Genomic DNA, 13,935 nt, shown 5'->3' with positions numbered 1-13,935 from the left:
ATTGAAGTTATATATAATAAGAAAAAAGTCCATTTGGTCATTCTTTTTTTTTTTTACAAAAACACCATACTTTCAGCACCTCAAAATGGTGAAATGCCGACGTGGTTAAAAGATAAAGAAGACATCTTACTGAAGGATGTACTTAGGTGAGGTTTTGGAATAAGTGTCAAATGTTCTGACTCCTTTTTTTTTCCATACGAAACAAGGTAAAATGTTTCGCGCCATAACACCTATTTATCTTTTAACATAAGACTTAATAGCAAATAAAAGGTCATTTGAAAAATTTAAGCAGATTCTTGATTTTCTTTCTTTTGATTAGTGACCCAAATAATACCAATGCAAATACCAGGTAAAGTCCGAGTCAGCCTTTCCCGCCATATTTTATAAATCAAATATCTCGAAAGGGAGCTGCATGACTTATCAATATTTTTTTAGCTTATTTTTAACCTTTACTAATACTCTTCCAGTTTAAAGTATCAAATTTAAATTCTTGATTTATTTAATTTGACGTTAGAACACCTTAGAATATCCTTAATTGTTGATTTTGCAAGAACAAAATGTAAACATTCGAACTTTTCTACATATACATGAAATACAATATACAGTGAAACCTGACTAAACCGAATCCTGTATAAACCGAAAACCGGTATAAACCAAACATGTTCGTGAGAACCGTCATATTATGTGCGTTGTAAACCTGATAAAACCGAACTTCGACTAAAACCGAACACAATCTTAAGTCCCAAAGAGGTTCGGTGTAAACAGGTTTCACTGTATTGCAGTTTTAAACATAAGCATTCAATAAACATGTATAGTTATACCAACCAGCCTTTAGAGGCTTATGATGCACTGTCATTTATGTACGAATAATTATATTGATCACATGAAATCAAAAATATTTCAAAAGTTGCGGGAAGCTGTCATTGGTGTGGTTATTTTGTTTTATCTACCTAGCATCACCTGCATACACAAAATTAAGATAGAAAAAAAGTTCTTAAACGAGAAAGTTACTTAACTTTGGATTTGTTGATCAATTCAACTTCAGTAGAGCTAAAGAACATTTTTCTTAGTTTAAACTGATTGATTGATTGATTTTTACTGAACGTCAGGTTGCAAATATTATATGACGAATTAAAAATATACAATAGGTAGGTTGTTTAAAAGAGGCCATCTATGATGAAGGTTTGGAAATCTGGATCGTCACTGTGAACGAGGGTATATTAGAATAGATAGGGACTGAAATTTTGCCTTGAAACAGGTCACCTTTCAATTCTCATAGAGTTGTTTCAATGGCTATTGACGAACATTAAGCATGACACTTTCACTAAACGAGGTATCTGTTTTAACATCCTTATTCTGAATGGAAGTTGCTGCGTACTTGTACATCCGAATCAGCCAAACGGACGTCCTACTTTTACTGCCTGTCAGAAGAAGACACAAGTGACCATATGTCTATTCACATTCACCCTTGGTGGCCATCTTCTTGAATATCGTAAACCGATACTGTTTAAGGAAGTTTGCTTGTCATGTGTGGGGCTTTTTGTCACATTTTCGGAATTCTCTGGTTTTATCCATTTGAATACCTTGATTATTTTTAATAGTTTTTTGAGAACTTAAGGATGTACTACGGTGAGGTTTTCGGATAAGTGTCAAATGTTCGAAATCCTTGGTGTTTTTCCATACAATGTTACATGTAGGTAAAATATTTTGCCCCATAACACATATCTATTTATTAACATAATACTTATTAGCTCATAAAAAGTCATTTGACAAAATTTAAGCAGATTCTAAATTTTCTTGCTGTTGATTTGAGATCAAAATAATAATAATGCAAATATATGGCAAAAGTCCGAGTCAGCCTTTTCCCGCCATATTTTATAAATTAAATATCTCGAAAAGGAGCTCAATGACATATTATTTTTGGCCTATTTTTATCCTTAACTAACAATCTTCCAGGTTAAAGTATCAATTTTGATTTCTTAATTTATCAAATTTTACCTTAGATCACCTAAGTACATCCTTAAACTTGTCAATGATAAAGCTATAAAAAGTCAAGAGAGAACATTTTCCCGCCCAAATTTTAATGGCTAATATCTCGAAAACAAGCACATTGACCTGTATAGACGTTACGCTCGATGTTGGTGTCACTTTTGGTAACGTCGTATGTTAACGTCAAAGTCATGTTCTATTGACGTTTCAGCAGTTGGGAAGCAAGTCCCTCGATACGGCCGTTGTCGTCAAGCTCTATCAGCAACAATAGCAGGGTGAATTAATTAGGTGGCGCTACGGTAGTCGTCCGTAACGTCAAAAAGTCCGCCAAATCAATCGGCCAAAAGATTTTCTTCAACTTGTCATGCTTTTATTATAATTAAATTTTAAAATTTGTAGGTTTTGTGATCAATATAATTTCTTTACGACATACAAACATTACAAACAATAGCTTTTTATTGCTATTCCTTTATCCTGTCCGTTCTGAAAAAAATAGCCATCTTTTTTGTTCGCCAAAAAGATCGATTTTTCCTAATTTGACGTTTGCGTATCCAAATACAGAAAAGAATGGTTATAACCTTAAATGAAACCGGGAAACCTATTTCAAATTTCTACACCATTTTGAAGCCATCATTTTTTACTTGTATACATCAATTTTGGTGACCACCAGCCATGTCAATTTGTATCTGGTTTTAGCTACGTTTCTACTTCAAAACAGTGATGTTTAGCTTCTTTTCATTGTACCTGTTTCAAAGTGCTCTAAAATACTGATTTTATTAAAGACACGAATGAAATTTTGATTAAAAGTTGTGGATTTTCACAATTCCATACGATACTTGTATTTTAAAGTAACTAAAACCCCTATTGATCCCCTACATAAATTGACGGTGACATTGTTTTCTTTTTTCAACATACGTCATGTAACGTTTATAACAAAAATATATGTGTCAGGGTCATGTGCATAGTAAAAATTTACACATTGGAAAAGTGAAACAACAAACAAAGATCTTCTTTATTGCGTTTGAAACTAAACGTCTTGGAAAATTCTGACAGATCTGACAAATTATTGATAGCCTACTGTACTGTATGGATGGACAAAAGCACAACAATAGCAATAGAAAATACATTGCAAAGAAAATTCTGTAGGAAAAAACATATGAAAAAAGGAAATGAAGGTCAGTTAATAAAATCTTGCTTAGATAATTATCTCTTTGCTTAGTAAGCTATAGTAATAAGAGCAAAAACTAGCTTATCAAGCCAAGTCAGCAAAACAAGAAGTTAATTCATAGAGATATGTTCTTACGAAATGGAATATATGGCAAATTCTTGTCAAATTTAAGCATCATTGATCATTATTGAAGTAAAATGCACAACATTTGTCCCACCAGTTTCATTTCATTTCCTATTACTAGTATTCAAGTAAAGAATATATATACAATACTTTGTTTATAAATATGTAATTAAAGCAGCTGATACAGCAACCTGTTCAAGAGAAGAAGCCCCATTTTTTCAAAAAAGTTTACTTTCATAATCTATAAAATACCCTGAGAAATAAGACAAAGGGCTAGTGTACAAGCTAATCTAGCTAATAAGTTAATTTTATAATAATAATGATTCTGAAATTCAAAATTGTGTCACTTTCACTTATAATTTAACTCAAGCCTATGTTTCTTAGTAAAATACAGAAAAGGAATTTCTGTCAATATTTTTGGTACAATTCTTATATCATTTGCATATCTATAAATACTTGAATTGGATTGGTCAAGTAGAATTTTTCTCTTGGTTTACACTTCGATAAACCATGTTTCCGAAACTACTTTTGTAATCTATTCATGCGCGATACACATTATTGCAGGGATACTCGGATTTTCAGCAAGTTGAGATTATAAAACAATTGCATAACAGTTTTTTCTGATCTAATGCATATATAACCAAAAAAAATATGAAATAAAATAAATGCACTAAAGCTTCGAAAATGTATAAAAATAAAATTTAAATAAAATTCCGGGAAATTTCACGAATGATTTGGCGAATTTACGTCATGGCAATACACGACGTCATACGATTGAAAACTTTCAGACGGGAGATTATTTCGTTACTTGTACGCTTCAAATTTGGAAAATATCTAATTAAAATGAAGTTTTTGAGGTAGGTGCTAGTTCATTTTAGATTCTGTTACATTTATCGAATATTTAAGCTTTTTAGAAAGTCAAGATGGCGGCGTACTCCTTAGTTATCCTACCGTAGTCTAAGATCGTTCATCTTGTCAGTTCGTTAGGTATTTGTGTTTGAACTTAACACACGGGGAAACTCCGCATTGATGTCACTACGGTACTTCTGGCGTAGAAAAACAGTGCAAAATACGTTTTTTCTCCACTTTTGAATAAAAAAACATTTCTAAAGGTAAGTTTTCATTGTTGTTCTCAATTATTGCCAAAAAATGCCAATTTTCTAATGCCCGTTTCAATCCCAACTTCCGAATATTTAAAAACATTCTAGAACTTCACAAAATCCCCATTTCCGGCCTCCATTGCTTTGTGTACATTCCATTCAGCGTCATCAATCTTGTGGCAGGCAATACAGGTCAAGCAAATCGTATTTTTAGGAATTTATAAATGACATGCTCCTTACCTCTTTCTCGATTTTCCCGCGAAAAAAGCCCAACCAAAATAAAAGGAAAACTATATGAAAAAAACGATGTCCATGCCATAATTTTGAACAGGAAAATAGAGTTGGTTAATAAGAAACAATTTACATTTATTTTTCATAGAATTTTCTTTTTATTCATTATAAAAAGATCGATATTCTGACCATCATGACTGTAGGTAAATATTCATACAAAATTCCCTTGATGTCAAAAGGGATGGCAAAACAAGAGTTTTCCTGTTGAATAAAACCCAGAACTATTGCAAAATATTTTGAAGCAATATCCCAGAAAGAAATAACGTAATTGCTGTAGACTGAAAAATCCCCTAATTGACAGTAGAGCAATTTGATTGGATATAACGAATTGACATCACGTGATTTTGACGCCATTGAAATTTTAATGTAAACAAACAAGGTCAGAAGGTTCCGTATGGGACATCATCGTACATTTAGTTACTGACAAACAATTACGAGTTATCAAGCTTGCCAATGCATGGTTATAAAAAATTAAAGCTAAGTCTACAGAAAAAATAAGAAAAAAATAGCCTTAGTATAACGACTTAGCATTACACCTGGATACGACATGTCATTGTGCTTCTGATGGTACATATAGTAGCCATCATAGCAATAATGTAAATTAATAATCGCGTATGTTTGGCTGAAGAATTATAAGGATTAAACACATTTTTTCTAGAGGTTATTGATGTGTAAACCTGGTCTCTAACTCACAAACTTGACATAAAAGTCCTTCGGACTTTTATTCAGTTTGTGAGTTAACCGCCCCGGTTTACACATCAATAACCTCTAGAAATTTACGTGTACGCCCGAACCTTCGCGAGGGATATGGGAGTGCCAACCGCTCAATGATAAAGCACCTGCTGATAGTGGGTTCCAAAGGGGGGAATCCTTGATAGCAACATTTTTTTTAATCTAAATGGTTTATTTGTTTCGGTTAAATTTTGTTATATGTTAACTAATTCATCGTGTTAAACTTGAAACTAGCCTAATGGTCATTAGTTTTAGAGAAAACGTTCAAACAAATATTATTTTTTAAATAAGTTTACCTCATGAGAGAGTATACAATCAACAAAAGCACCTTTAAATGAACACGAAAAAAAACATCTTAGAGTTGCTATATAAAAAAAAATCTGGAACACCTAGGATTTCTTTCCAAAAAAAGTGAATCAATTTATAATTCCTTTAAAGTGATTTAAATAAAAATCGAAAATTTTATTTTGATATTTTGGTATTCCACGACAATCTATGAAGATTTATAATTTGAGCATGTAAAACAATTAATTGCATAAAGAAGAGTCCGGCTATCTGTCTATCAGAAAAGAACAGAAAATTAACGAAAACAACTGCTTTCAAAATTTTAGCTTTAGACATTAGTCATAGAAAAAACTTCTTCGGCATTTTCATAAAATTCGATGAAGGTTCGATAAGTAGTTAATTTAATTGAAAAATAACAAAATGTAAGCCAAAACGGCGACCACTTATTATTTGCAGTCCTTATAATACGAGAAATAAAAGATATAATTGCATTATTATAGTGATTTGAATACTCTTTCGATCATAAACAGTTTCTGTCCAATTTACGTACAATTTCACGGAGAGTCATTCAAAATACTTTATCCACAATCGGAACCTTATTGACACCGCTTTGTCTCGCTTTTGGGTCATAAATCACAGGCTCGACAAAAATACAAACATAAAATTGAGAATGGAAATGGGGAATGTAAACAGCATATCGCATCTGAGCAGATAGTACATTGCTTTAAATATAAGAAAAGTACGTAGAATTCATAGTAGATTCAGACGTTTGCAAAAGATTCGAACAAATATAGTAAATGATCTATTTGAGTAAATGTAGTCCTTTTTTTATTCAAAACTACAATCCATTGAAAAAAGAAGCACAAGGCTGATGTGATTTTGACCAGTTTTTCTTATTCTCTAGCGATTATTTTTTTATTTTCAAAATTCAAGTGTACGCCCGGGCGTTTTGACGTAAACGTAGCTACGCGCATGAATCCCTTTTCTGTATTTTACTAAGAAACATAGTCTTGAGTTTAAAGGCTCTCTTGATTTGAAGAAATTTGTTGTGACTCTTGGTCACACTTTATAAAATATAAAATATATACAGTATGGTCAGTACTATTTATTTAATAATTATATCAATTTTCAGAATGATTATTCAAATTGTAAAAAACTATCATGTTTTATTGCATTAAATATTATCAGAAGTGTTTAAAAAAATTCTGCTAGGAATGATCCCACATATAAAAATTACATGTAGTATATTTCATCCACAAGATCTAATTTCTTTCAATATAGCTAGTTTTTTATTTACATGTAGGTGTCATTATCCACATTTCTGAATTGTTTTTTTTTTTACCTATATTTTGTCTTTTAATTTTTTACATTTAGTCCTTCTCTGAAAAATAGGGAAGTATCTCTTCTTTATATTATCATAACATAGTTATAAATCGAGTTTCGTTTATTTTCTTTCTAATTTTTGTAGAGTAAACTCCTTTCTTAATTTTTATGCATTTTCCTGTGTTGTTTTTATTTGACTGGTGATAGTAAGGGGAGATAATCACTCGCACAAATCGGCATAAAAACCACCGCTTCGTTTTGAAATCAATTTGACGTTTGCGTATCCAACATTCTATTGCCGAGATATTCATATCGAGTTTTTGTCTTAATGAGATGCTTTATTAAATTTAAATTCAGCCCATCATTTTTAGTTTCCTCGTAGATATTTAGATTTTTCGATCAGGAGACTTGACAATTTTCACCCAAACTCCAAGTTTGCAGATAAAATAAAGAATAAAGGACTTTGATTTGATGCGTGAACTTTGACGAGAATAAACTATGGATACTCAAGATTATTTAGGTCAATAGGTTTTTATTACGACAATTGTATTTAGTGAGTTAATATGAGGTTTGTCTCGTCCGTTTTTTTACTGAATTTTCACGGTCACGTGACTCTATTGTTGCTGATAAACTTGGGGTCAAACCGTGACCTGCTTTCCAACTGTCAGTATACTCGTTAAACACTTGATTGTTTGGGGAATGGGATAATTATAAAAGAATCGCCTCCGGGTGCAGGAATTTCTCAGTCCATTGGTGCCCTTCGGCTGCTGTCTGCATGCTCTTTAATTTGGTCGGGTTGTTGTCTCTTTGACATATTCCTTGTTTCCATTCTCAATTTCATATTTCATGTTTTACTTTGTTCTGTATTTGATTTGCTGTTATTTTTCTCTCTCTCTCATTAACGTGTTTTTGTCGCTGATGGTATCTATTTAATTGTTCTTTTTTGGCGCATTCTTTTTTTCTCAACGGAACGATTTTCTGTTCCTTAGAATACAATTTAAGTAAAGATGTACTTTAGCATGATTAGTGTCATGTGATTTTCTCCCGAGTAATCATAATGTTGCTTAGGGCCATTTGATTTTTCGGGGGGTGGGAGGGTGCACATGTGTAAGTTGAAAAATTGTAATCTGTGTCCTGACTTTTTTTCTACATAAATTGTCATCCTGACTTTTTTTGGCAGGTTGATCTTCTAGGACTTTTTTTTTATTAACTAAAAACTATTGTCCTGTTTTTTTTTCAATTTAAATGTCATCCTAGGCCCTCTTCACAATAAAAATAAAATGGTAATTACCTGATTTTTTTTTGTGGGGGGGGGGGGGGGGGGGTTTCTACTGCTAGACGTTGCACGTTGTATCTTTATCACTTAGCAATCATGAAAGTTTTTATCTGATTGTGTAATACATAAACAATATAAGGTCAATGTCAGAAATATATATATATATATAAACCTTTTTTTGTACGTGGCTGACAAGTTTGGGATAAGCGAATTTTATCGAAACCTTCCCAATTAAGTTCCTTCCAAAGTTTTATGCGGATACTTAAAAGTTTATATTTTTATGAAATTTACTTATTATTTTTATACTGCAACTTAAATTAATACATTGATATTTAACTTGTAACACAAATTTATAACTTATTTTCATTCCTTAATGAACCCCTACTTATGGGAAAAGTGTTTCATCATGCATCTTGCACAAAATATAACTGTGCTACTATATCAGCATAATCAGGGAATAAACACACATAGTTTGAGTTTAAAAATAGTTTGTTCTTTATTAATAATAATAATGAAATTAGTTTGTACTTCAATGCTAATAAAAAAAACATCCGATAGATATGACAATGAACTACATGTACTGTAATGTTTATTGGTCGTTATGGTTATAAACCTGGAGAATCTTGTTTAATATAATATGCATATTTTATGCTGAAGGAAACGTTGTGTGGATTTAGACGTTTGACGTGAAAATTAGTGGCCGGGTCGAAAGTTATAGGGATGATCGTAAGCGACTTCTATGATCCATACAGGTAACAAATAGACAACACCCTATCAAGGAAATAGCGGTATCGACCACGGGTTTATAAGAGAAGGAGAAACGACATTCGACGCAAACGACCGTGCAAGTAGATATAGGAAGATGTGGTGTGAGTGCCAATGAGACAACTCTCCATCCAAATAACAATTTAAAAAGTAAACCATTATAGGTTAAAGTACGGCCTTCAACAAGGGCTGTTTAGCCAGTCAAGGTCGTTAAAACTTCCCGATGATTTGTTGTATTCGATGCTGTCGGTTGGTTGTCGATGAGCTGTCAACCTTCAACAGAGCGTATGTCGGATATATAAAGCGCTAGAAGAGCCTTGATATTTATTCAGAGGACACCTTGTACTGGGTACAAAGTAGATAACATGCGTACCATGTGACTTGATTGAAAGCAAAATCTTTTAACAAATATTCATACAAAAAACAAAAACCCCAAAAATCACCCTACAACAACAAAACAAGGAAGTTCCAAAAGTATTGCATTGTATAGCCATTTCGATGGAGTTTGTGTTTTCGCAGTAAACTTTTATGTATATATTATTCAGCATTTAAGTTTAAAAGCGTTCGTCCGGAATGAAACATTTATTCGTTAAAATTCATGTGAATCCTACGACTTAAATGGCTGCGTCTTCATCTCAAAATTTACTCTGAGAACAGGGTCGTGCTTAATATCGTAGCAGCTACGTAGCTGGGCCGCGTTCAACTTAACTATGTAGAAACAGTCTATTATAGGCTAAATAAAAGTTCAATAGACAAACATCTACGTAGCCCTACGTAGCTGCTATGATATTGAATGCGACCCATAGGGCTACGTAGATTTATGACATTGAACGTGTAGCTAGCATAGCTGCTACGACATTGAACGCAGTCCCTATTATACAGGGATAACACCATAATTTGTATTTACCTCGTTTCAACAATTTTACTTGGATCTGTAAATTTGCATAAACAAGTTTTATTCTTCTCGTAGAGGTATTCGAACCCCAGCATCTTGGCAACACTGCCTGCGCTATGTCCAGCTCCATAGAACACTTGACCATCACTAGGCTAAACATAAGCTGTTTCGGGTATATAGAAATTAACGTTATGCAAATGAATATCGAGTTAGAAAAAAATCTATTTGCAAAGTCTGTAACTGTTCGAAAACTAAGTTAATTTAAAAAATAAACAACACAGACCAGTATCCATCTTTTATTTCGTATTTGAATACAGTCAAATTAAGTTCCAAAATCAGTCAAAGTCTTACTCACGCCGACGAATATGAATACAGAAAAGGTTTATTTAGTGTTATTTTTTTTATGTTAACCCCGACGTAACCTATCTCCGTGAAACGTTCTCCTGTGTATTGCAGTTTAGCTCTGGTATTGCAATATTCTGTCAGAAGCTGTTGACAGTCCTTCAATTTCAATCCGAAAAAGTTGTCAGGTAGGTCAAGAAGAGTAGCTGATAACGAAAGATCTATCGCTCTTTGATTGACTTGAAGTAGTTCCAGAACTCCAAATTTTGAAATGTTGGAATTCTTACATATAATCAACTTTTCTATATTTTGACCCTGAGTACCTACCGATGATAGTACTGTGTTGGTAAATTTAGATCGTCCAAGAGTTGAACCTCCCGAAATATCCGAGATACTTATATTAAGACATTTCTGGAGTAGGTCATGTATTGCCTCATCACAAATTATACGAGTACCAGTGAGGTAGACTTCCCGGAGGTCACGACAATAGTCTGCAATTTGCTTTATTGAGTCGTGGTCTATATTTGGACAGAATTTCAAGCTTAATTTTCGAATATGGGAGTGTTGAATGATGTTATGGGTCATATTAAATGTTGTTTTGTTTTTCAAATCCCATTCTGTATTTTGTTTATTTGCGTCTTCTGCTATCATGAATGATCCGAAGTCCAAATTGTATATATGATTGCAACTGTTAAACTTTGCTGTTTTCAACCAAAGGCATTAACCGATTAAACGATTTATACTTTTATGTGTAATTTTCACGCATGTAGTAAAATTCACATGCTCCAAATATCTGCATCTATTCGAAAGGTCCTCTGTCCCAGTGTCAGTCACCCCCGAACATCCCGACAGCTTTACCGACAGTAAGTTTCTACAATGGTTTGCTAACGAATGCACTCCGTTGTCATCTATTCCCTCACAATATTTTGCTACAATAACTGGTAAATTATGAACAATACTGGTACCTTCTTTAGACGACGTGTCAACAAGGACCATGTTTTCCATGGTAAATTTTGAATATTACTGGTACCTCCTCGGACGACATATCGACCAAGCCCAAGTGTTCCTCTGGTAAATTAAGAATAATTCTACTATTTTCTTCAGATGACATGTCAACCAGGCACAAGTTTACGCCTCCTGAAACAAAAATACGTTTTCAAGAATGTGTAATGAATTATAATACTAGAATGCATACTTTGGATGTGGTGTACAGAATAGAAAATAAAGAAACTTGGAGAATAAAGGCAAAAAAGTGTGAAGAATATTTACAGTCAGAAATATGGTGATTCAGTAAATGTGATACATTTTGTATTATCGGAAAGGTTCATCTAAAGTTGTGTACGTTGCTTATAAATCTGAAATCTTCCATTCCCAACTGTATAATATACGGTGAGCTCGGACGTTTGTCACTTGCTATTGATGTACAATTTCGGATGATATCCTACTGGTCGAAATTGATTATAGGTAAACATTTAAAGTATTCTTTCATTATGTATAAAAGATGGACGAAAGATACCAGAGGGACAGTCAATCTCATAAATCGAAAACAAACTGACAACGCCATTGCTAAATGTGAAAAAAATCAAACAGACAAACAATAGTACACATGACACAACATCGAAAACTAAAGAATAAGTAACTCGAACCCCACCAAAAACTACGGGTGATTTCAGGTGCTCAGGAAGGGTTTATTAAGTAGATCCTGCTCCACATGTGGCACCCGTCGTGTTGCTCATATTATATTATAAAATACTGTACCATTTGTATCGTTCCAAAAGCACATAGATTTTATATGATTAATATTTGTCAAACATAATTATATATGTATTTGATGAATGTGGACTTTCTTATATCTGGAACACACAGCTCATTTTAAATGTTTGGTTGAAATATAATATCAAAGCAAGATTGCGTGATTGATTCAAACAAACATGTTTTTTACATATCAGAAAGATGGGACAGTGATTACTGTAAAACAATTCTGCAATATTTGAAACCAACAAAATGATAGAAACACGAAAATGACCAGATTATAGTACCTACCGGTTTTATACCATCAAGTTTGTTCCGCTTTACGAAATATAAAATATAATAAAAAATTACTTTTACAATCTTTTATGTAGTATTTATTTAATCTGTATCAATTCAAAATCAAAAGTACACTATTTACTGTTAAAGTCGAAGTTATCACACAGATATATTATATATAAGTATACATATGTTACAGTACACTTTAACCTGATGTCAGCTGTAAAATGTGTTAACAACGATTGATTGATTTATTGGGCGGTTGTTTGTTTCTTTCTTTAGGTACATTAATGAATATCTTATGGATATCCAAGACGAGAACACATATTAACAAGCAATACAATATGTATGCTCTTCATCAAAGTAATAAACAGGAAGCATTTCCTATAGGCTATGTTCCGTACGAAAGAATATATTTGAAATGTACATTTTTTTTTTTTTAATTTTACATCCTTTATTGAAAACTTTCACATTTGTTAGTTTGATACAGAAAGTACCGGTACCTTATCCCGGCCTCGTTAAACGTTAGATTGTATATTTATAAAATTTGTTAGTAATTGTTAGTATTCAAAATTATAAAATATATACAATATATTATTGTGTATCAATTATTTCAATATTGATCAATAAAGGGAGAATTTTATTTAAGAGAGAAAGTGAGATTAAGTTTTATCACCAGACTAAGCTGGCAGCCACTTTTTTCCTGCAGCCAATAAAGATGATAAAAAAATTTACGTCTTAAACAAAAAAAGCTGGTCAAGACTCAAACGTTCCAAAAATCACAAAATCTGTGATAAATAAAATTTAACAGCGGATTTTCTCCAATTTCACGGCTTATAGTGAATCTTAAAGCAATTCAGCCCGTTTTAAGGGGGTAGGCCTTGGTAATACTAAAATGTTTATCTCATTTAATTTTTCCTATATTTACATCATTGAAAAGGTAGGAGTCCATGGATTATCTGCTGAAGTCTTGGTGAAACTCAGTTTTATTTTAAAACAGGAAATTTCAAATAAAGCTAAAGTGAAAACAACATATTAATATATTACTATGTATACGCCCGTCTGGCGTTTTGAAATACAAAATTTAGTGCTGGTATCTATGATGATTTTGTATATTATTCATAGTTTTTCGTTGGATACTAATTTTCGAAGATTTGGTAGGTATAAATAAACCGCGAATTTAAATGTTCAACGAATAACGAATTCCCAATACGTAAAGTTTAATGCAAACTTGGCAAAACGACGAAATTAAATACACACGAAAATACAAGTTAACATCAACCCAAGAAAATTGGTATTGTGTTATAATCTCAATCACTATAAAAACAAATAATTTCGAACAAAACACATAAAAAGTTGCATATATACAGTCTATGAAAAGAGTGCGTAAGCAAATACGAAAGAAATGGACCATATCACGATAACACAATCGTGGGATATATAAATACCGAGCCACGTCATAAGCATATTACCAATTATGGAATAAACAGTAAAGGTTATAAATATTAAACATACACAAATAGAAACACTTTAACACGTAATTAAGATGATAAACCAAGTCCTAGAATATACACGCCAAGACCATCATTTATTATTTATGGTGTTTATATGGACTAAT

Source organism: Mytilus trossulus, chromosome 10, assembly GCF_036588685.1.
Source record: "Mytilus trossulus isolate FHL-02 chromosome 10, PNRI_Mtr1.1.1.hap1, whole genome shotgun sequence".
NCBI lineage: Eukaryota > Metazoa > Mollusca > Bivalvia > Mytilida > Mytilidae > Mytilus > Mytilus trossulus.
This window is presented reverse-complemented; position numbering follows the sequence as displayed.